Source organism: Moschus berezovskii, chromosome 6 (assembly GCF_049115385.1).
Source record: "Moschus berezovskii isolate FMDL1 chromosome 6, NW_MosBer_1.0, whole genome shotgun sequence".
Taxonomy (NCBI): Eukaryota; Metazoa; Chordata; class Mammalia; order Artiodactyla; family Moschidae; genus Moschus; species Moschus berezovskii.
In genome coordinates this window covers 101716991-101725606 of record NC_142465.1, presented here as the reverse complement: position 1 = coordinate 101725606, position 8616 = coordinate 101716991, and positions in this window count along the sequence as shown.

Genomic DNA, 8616 nt, shown 5'->3' with positions numbered 1-8616 from the left:
GCTTTCCTTACCCCTCACTTATGGCTCCATCCGTCATCCTGAGGGACCTTGAGTACTTGACTGTGGAGACCCTGGCTCACACCTCCAAGTCCAGCCTTCCTTTCTTCTCCATCCTGAAAATGGCCACCCCTCAGCCAGTTCTTGGGCCAAGAGCGTGCACACTCGTGACATGGTCTGGCCTCTGTATGGAGTGGGCTTGGGAGGAAGCACAGGGGAGGGAGGCTACAAGTGAGCTTGGGGACTTTTGGGCAGGGAACTTGGGGTCCTGAATAATCAGAATATAATCTGGAAGGAGAGTGTGGGCTCCACTGGGAATGCTCCTTTAACTCCAAGTCCAAGAACTTCTTGTCGACGTAGACATGTGGTTAGGGGAGGGGCAGACAGAGCCATAATACACTGGCCTGGGAAAGGCCTTCTCACCTGGTCTAAGGGCACTGGTTTTCCAGCCTGACTCTTCACTCACTTTTTTATAGCCTCACTCAAGCCAATCTGCTTCTCCCCTCATCACGCCGAAACAATTGGTCTCTTATGGGTCAATAGATCCTTTAGATTCTCTAGTCCAGTGAATAATCTTTTTGTTTGTTTAGTTGGTTTTCCTTGACCCCTGTTCCTTTTATCTCTGTATTCTGTGTGAGAGACTTAATTAAAATTCATACAATGAGTCACCACTGATCTTGTAATGATTTCAAAATCTGCATCTTGACTCAGACCAATTTTCTGGCTCCAGTCCCATAAGCACCAGGAATTTGACAGAACCCAGTATGCTCCTCCCCACTGTGTGTCCCTAGTCTCAGGAAACAACCGCCCATTGCTTAGATGCTCTTAGATGCTAGAAACCTGATACATTCATGATTCCGTCTTCACCCTCGTTCTTTATATCCAATTACTAACTGTATCTTGTTGATTTTAACTCCTAAATATTTCTAGACTCTTTCCCTTTATTTCTAACCATTTTGTAGTGATATTAGTTTAGACCTTTAATAGTACTTATTTAAAGTAGCTGAAAAGTCTCTTAAGAATTCATGGCTCTAACTCATTTTCCACTGTGTTGCAAAGGTGATTGCTTAAAATACAAACACCATCATGTCCTTCCCCTGCTTTTAATCCTTCCTTGGTGCTTTCATGTTGTTCATGATAAAATTCAGAACCTGTCCATCACCACCTTTCCTCGCCAACCTCGTTCTATCCTGGAACTAAAATGTACTACTTACTCCATGCTGTGGGGAGTCTTTCCTCATGCTACTCCCTTTTCCCTCCTTCCTTCTGATTCCTCAAGGCTCAGCATATTCCTCATCTCCGGAAGAGCGGCCAGGCAAACCCCAGGCCCTACTGGGATGCCCTTTGTCAATGTCTTCATAATACCCTGTGCATATTCCATCAGAATGTTTTTCACGAACTATTTTAATTGTGGGTTTAACTGCACGGCTTCCTTTCGAGGGCAGGGGATCCACCTATCATTTATTACTGTCAGCCTGTAGCACTCTGCCTGGCAATTAGCAGATGTTTAATATAATTGTGTGAGATATGCCAGGGGAGGTGCTGGGGGTTAACTTAATGTGTGACAGACCCCATCAACGGAGAACTGGACAAGTTGTTCCAAAGCAGGTGTTGAATGATTAGTACTGAGAAGGAAGTGGGGATATAGGCTCTTGTGTGTTAGTTGCTCTGTCGTGTCCGACTCTGTGTGACTCCATGGACTCAAGCCTGCCGGGCTCTTGTCCATGGAATTCTCCAGGCAAGAACACTAGAGTGGGTAGCCATTCCCTTCTCCAGGGGCTCTTCCTGACCCAGGGATTGAACCCAGGTCTCCTGCACTACAGGTGGGTTCTTTACTATCTGAGCCACCAGGGATGCCCAAAGATGCCCCTAGGTGGGTGTTTAAAAACCTTCTTGGGGTCATTAAATTTGATTAAAAAAAAAAAACTCATCTCTGCAAAATGTGCATACTTTTTTTTTTTCATGAAATTTAGGACAGTGACAAATTTCCCTGGAGCCATCCATGGATTTCCTATATAGCACATCCTTTTAGACTGTCTTAGAAAAATCTGCTCTGACCCTCACCCACCTGTGCTCTGTGGGCTCATGCCTCTGAGGAGCATCTGAGATGAATTTGAAGGGCAGGTAAAATGTTGGAAGTTGTACTTACTGGAGAAAGAGGGAAGTTAGTTCAGAAGGACGGGCTGAAAAAAGCACGGGAGTGGGAAACCTGGCTGGAGCAGGTGACTTATTTGAAAAGGTAGATTGTGGTTTCTGCTGCAAAAGGGGCCAACTCTCAGAGTTAGGAATTTGAAACTGATTGCGTGGGATCATGGGAAGTAATTAAATTTTTTTTTTTTTTGGTGGGGGGCATGACATAATTGGAGTGTGCTTTGAGAGGATGACTTTGGCAGATGATGGAGTGGGTTCCAAAGCAAAAGAAAGAAGATGGGGAAAGGTGGTCGCAGTGGCTGATGAAAGAAATGCAACTGAAGAAAGTGGACACAGTGGAAACGTGGGGGTGGAAGAGGTTTAGGCAGAAGACAGGACTGAGTCACCCAGTACTTAGCGGAATTCAAGGAGAAGCCAGTAAAGATTATTCTCATGACACAGGGCTGGCCTTTGGGAAACTGGCCATGCTGTTACCGAAACAGAAAACCTGGAAGAAGAATGAATTTGAGGGAGAAGATGACAAGCTCAGATATGAACTTGAAAAGTATAAGGAGCCATTTAGGAAGCTCTCGACTTCACTGAGTCACAAAGAGTCAGACATGACTGAGCACACACATACCACACACACACACACACACACCCTTTCAATGCTAAAGAGGTTCTAGAAAGCTCCTGAAGAGTTCCATTCTAGAGTAGTCCGGGAGGTCTCTGAAGCATCCCAGAATTTAAACTCTGGGGAGCATGCATATTTCTCATGTGTAAACTCTAGATAGTTAAGTTTTTCTGGGCACGTTTGTCAATTCTGGATCAACTTGCTTGGTACAGGGGACACTTCTTAATTCAGCTGTCACTCCCCTAAAATTTTACTTTTAAATGATTTTATGGCCACATTTATAGCCTCCTCAAATTAGTGTCATTTTTTTTGTTTGTGTTAGACCAATCTTGTTACTCCGTGGGATAACAAGGCCATCGAGGTGTGGTAACCATGGAAGGATAACAAGAAGACAGGGCATGGATCCAGGGCACATTCGGGGTTTTAATTTGGTTTCCTACAAAACTTCTTGTTAAAATATCCTATTTGAGAGAAGGAACAAGATGGCGGAGGAATAGGACGGCGAGACCACTCTCTCCCCCACAAATTCATCAAAAGAACATTTGAACACAGAGTAAAGTCCACAAAACAACTTCTGAATGCTGGCAGAGGACATCAGGCACCCAGAAAAGCAGACTATTGTCTTCGAAAGGAGGTAGGAAAAAACATAAAAGATAAAAAGAGAGACAAAAGAAGTAAGGACGAAGCTCCGTCCCAGGAAGGGAGGCTTTAAAAAGAGAGAAGTTTCCAAACACCAGGAAACACTCTCACTGGCGAATCTGTGGCGAGCCTTGGAAGCTCAGAGGGCCCCATAACCCTCTTTTTTTTTAAGATTTTTTAAAAAACCACAGATTATCCGCCAAATGGTAACTCCCAGCGGAGAAGCAGCGCAGACGCCTGCATACGCCATTGGCAAGTGGGGGCTGGGCAGGGAGGAGCTGGCTGAACTGCTTAGAGAGAGGACTGGGCTTGAATGCCGCGAGAACAATCTGAGAGAACTGGGGAGAGCAAAGCAGACTGTGGGATAGCTTCCCCACGAAAAGGCGGAAAGCTCTAACCTAAGACTCGGCCAGCCCCGCTCACAGAATAAAGGACTGAGCAGAGCGAGCCAGCTGCGGTCGGCCCATCCCCCATTCCCCGCCGAGACAGGCAGGGAGGTCAGCCAGAGCCGGAGGGGGCAACCGCGGCCCCAGTAAGCCATCCGATACAAACTGCAGACAGGCTTGTTGCTAATCAGGACTTCTTGGGCTCAGGCTGGTCGATAACCCCTTGAGAAGGTGCGCCGGTTGTACACCCAGAAAACTGAGTGGCGGGGACTGGGGAGGCGATAAGTCGCAGAGACCACAATCGCCAAACACCTGGTCCCCTGAGCTGTTCGGATCAGGGAAGGCATAAAACGCAGGCCCAACCAAGTCTGCGCCTTTGTGGAGTACCTGAGAACCTGAACTTGAGCCGCTCAGACCTGGGAAGTGCATACAACCTGGCGCCGGCCTCAGACAGTTCCCGGCAGAGCAACCTAGAGCCTGTGCAGTGTAGACTGGGACAGCATACGTGCTGTGAGCATGGGCAAACCCAGAGTGGCTGAGACGCTGCGAGCACTCCCCACAGACGCCAGAGATATTCGTTTGCAGCGTTCCTCCCTTCCCAGAACAGGACTGAACAACTGAGCCTTAAAAAGTGTCCACCCACCCCCTAGTATCAGGGTGGAAATTAGACACTGAAGAGACCAGCAAACAGAAGCTAAAACAGAGGGAACCACCTTGGAAATGACAGATAGAGACGTCTAGAGGCTACTCCAAGAATAAGACCAAAAACCAGAGGCAAGAGGCTTAAGGCCGAATCCTGAGAACACCAGAGAACTCCTGACTCCAGGGAACATTAATCGATAGGAGCTCATCAAACGTCTCCATACCTACACTAAAATCAAGCACCACCCAAGGGTCAACAAGTTCCAGAGCAAGACATACCACGCAAATTCTCCAGTAACACAGGAAACTAGCCCTGAGCTTCAATATACAGGCTGCCCAAAGTCACTCCAAACCCACTGACATCTCATAACTCATTACTGGACACTTCATTGCACACCAGAGAAAACAAATCCAGCTCCACCCACCAGAACACCGACACAAGCTTCCATAACCAGGGAACCTTGATAAGTCACCCGTCCAACCCCACACACAGTGAGGAAACTACATAATAAAGAGAACTCCACAAACGGCCAGAAGAGGGAAAGGCCACCCCAAGCAAAGCAATATAAGCAAGATGAAGAGGCAGAGAAATACCCAGCAAGTAAAGGAACAAGATAAATGCCCACCAACACAAACAAAAGAGGAAGATATAGGGAATCTACCTGATAAAGAATTTCGAATTTTGGTGGTGAAAATGATTCAAAATCTTGAAAGCAAAATGGAGTTACAGATAAATAACCTGAAGAAAAGGATTGAGAAAATGGAAGAAAGGTTTAATAAGGACTTAGAGGAAATAAAAAAGAGTCAATATACAATGAATAATGCAATAGATGAGATCAGAAACACTCTGGAGGGAACAAACAGTAGAATAACAGAAGCAGAAGACAGGATAAGCGAGCTAGAAGATAGAATTATAGAAATAAATGAAACAGAGAGGAAAAAAGAAAAACAAATTAAAAGAAATGAGAACAATATTAGAGACCTCTGGGACAATATTAAACGCTCCAACATTCAAATCATAGGAATCCCAGAAGAAGAAGACAAAAAGAAAGACCATGAAAGAATACTTGAGGAGATAATAGTTGAAAACTTCCCTAAAATGGGGAAAGAAATAATCACCCAAGTCCAAGAAACCCAGAGAGTCCTCAACAGGATAAACCCAAGGCAAATACTCCAAGACACATATTAATCAAATTAACAAAGATCAAACACAAAGAACAAATATTAAAAGCAGCAAGGGAAAAACAGCAAATAACACACAAGGGGATTCCCATAAGGATAACTAAATAACTTAACTCTACATCTAAAGCAACTAGAAAAGGAAGAAATGAAGAACCCCAGGGTCAGTAGAAGGAAAGAAATTGTAAAAATTAGGGCAGAGATAAATGCAGAAGAAACAAAAGAGACCATAGCAAAAATCAACAAAGCCAAAAGCTGGTTCTTTGAGAAGGTGAATAAAATTGACAAACCACTAGCCAGACTTATCAAGAAACAAAGGGAGAAGAACCAAATCAATAAAATTAGAAATGAAAATGGAGAGATCACAACTGACAACACAGAAATAGAAAGGATTATTAGAGAATACTATCAGCAATTATATGGCAATAAAATGAATAACCTGGAAGAAATGGACAAATTCCTAGAAAAGTACAACTTTCCAAAACTGAACCAGGAAGAAATAGAAAATCTGAACAGACCCATCACAAGCACGGAACTAGAGGCTGTAATTAGGAATCTTCCAGCAAACAAAAGCCCAGGTCCAGACGGCTTCACAGCCGAATTCTACCAAAAATTTAGAGAAGAGCTAACACCTATTCTACTCAAACTCTTCCAGAAAAGTGCTGAGGAAGGGAAACTTCCAAACTCATTCTATGAGGCCACCATCACCCTAATCCCAAAACCTGGTAAAGACCCCACAAAAAAAGGAAACTACAGGCCAATATCACTGATGAAGATAGATGCAAAAATCCTTAACAAAATTCTAGCAATCAGAATCCAACAACATATTAAGAAGATCATACATCATGACCAAGTGGGCTTTATCCCAGGATTGCAAGGATTCTTCAATATCCACAAATCAATCAACGTAATACACCACATTAACAAACTGAAAAATAAAAATCATATGATTATCTCAATAGATGCAGAGAAAGCCTTCGACAAAATTCAACATCCATTTATGATAAAAACCCTCCAGAAAGTGGGAATAGAAGGGACATACCTCAACATAATAAAAGCTATATATGACAAACCCACAGCAAACATTATCCTCAATGATGAAAAACTGAAAGCATTTCCCCTAAAGTCAGGAACAAGACAAGGGTGCCCACTCTCACCACTACTATTCAACATAGTTCTGGAAGTTTTGGCCACAGCAATCATAGCAGAAAAAGACATAAAAGGAATACAAATTGGAAAAGAAGAAGTAAAACTTTCACTGTTCGCTGATGACATGATCCTCTACATAGAAAACCCTAGAGACTCTACCAGAAAACTACTAGAGCTAATCAATGAATACAGTAAAGTTGCAGGATATAAAATCAACACACAGAAACCCCTTGCATTCCTATACACTAATAATGAGAAAATAGAAAGAGAAATTAAGGAAACTATTCCATTCACTGTTGCAACGAAAAGAATTAAATACTTAGGAATATATCTACCTAAGGAAGCAAAAGACTTGTACATAGAAAACTATAAAACACTAGTGAAAGTAATCAAAGAGGACACTAGTAGATGGAGAAATATACCATGTTCATGGATTGGAAGAATAAATATTGTAAAAATGAGTATACTACCCAAAGTAATTTATACATTCAATGCAATCCCTATCAAACTACCAACGATATTTTTCACAGAACTAGAACAAATAATCTCACAATTTGTATGGAAATACAAAAAACCTCGAATAGCCAAAGCAATCTTGAGGAAGAAAAATGGAATTGGGGGAATTAACCTGCCGGACTTCAGGCTCTACTACAAAGCCACAGTCATCAAGACAGTATGGTACTGGCATAAAGACAGAAATATAGATCAATGGAACAAAATAGAAAGCCCAGAGATAAATCCATGCACCTATGGACACCTTATCTTTGACAAAGGAGGCAAGAATATAAAATGGACAAAAGACAGTCTCTTTAACAAGTGGTGCTGGGAAAACTGGTCAGCCACTTGTAAAAGAATGAAAGTAGAACACTTCCTAACACCAAAATAAACTCAAAATGGATTAGAGAGCTAAATGTAAGACCAGAAACTATACAACTCCTAGAGGAGAACGTAGGCAAAACACTCTCCGACATAAATCACAGCAGGATCCTCCATGACCCACCTCCCAGAATATTGGAAATAAAAGCAAAAATAAACAAATGGGACCTAATTAAAATCAAAAGCTTCTGCACAGCAAAGGAAACTCTAAGCAAGGTGAAAAGACAGCCTTCAGAATGGGAGAAAATAATAGCAAATGAAGCAACTGATAAAGGATTAATCTCCAAAATATACAAGCAGCTCCTGCAGCTCAATTCCAGAAAAATAAATGACCCAATCAAAAAATGGGCCAAAGAACTAAACAGACATTTCTCCAAAGAAGACATAAACATGGCTAACAAACACATGAAGAAATGCTCAACATCCCTCATAATCAGAGAGATGCAAATCAAAACCACAATGAGATACCATTTCACACCAGTCAGAATGGCTGCTATCCAAAAGTCTACACGCAATAAATGCTGGAGAGGATGTGGAGAGAAAGGAACCCTCTTACACTGTTGGTGGGAATGCAGACTAGTACAGCCACTATGGAGAACAGTGTGGAGATTCCTCAAAAACTGGAAATAGAACTGCCATATGATCCAGCATTCACACTCCTGAGTATACACACCGAGGAAACAAGAATTGAAAGAGACACATGTACTCCAATGTTCATTGCAGCACTGTTTATAATAGCCAGGACATGGAAGCAACCTAGATGTCCATCTGCAGACGAATGGATAAGAAAGCTTTGGTACATATACACAATGGAGTATTATTCAGCCATTAAAAAGAATACATTTGAATCAGTTCTAATGAGGTGGATGAAACTGGAGCCTATTATACAGAGTGAAGTAAGCCGGAAAGAAAAACACCAATACAGTATACTAACGCATATATATGGAATTTAGAAAGATGCAAATGATAACCCTGTATACGAGA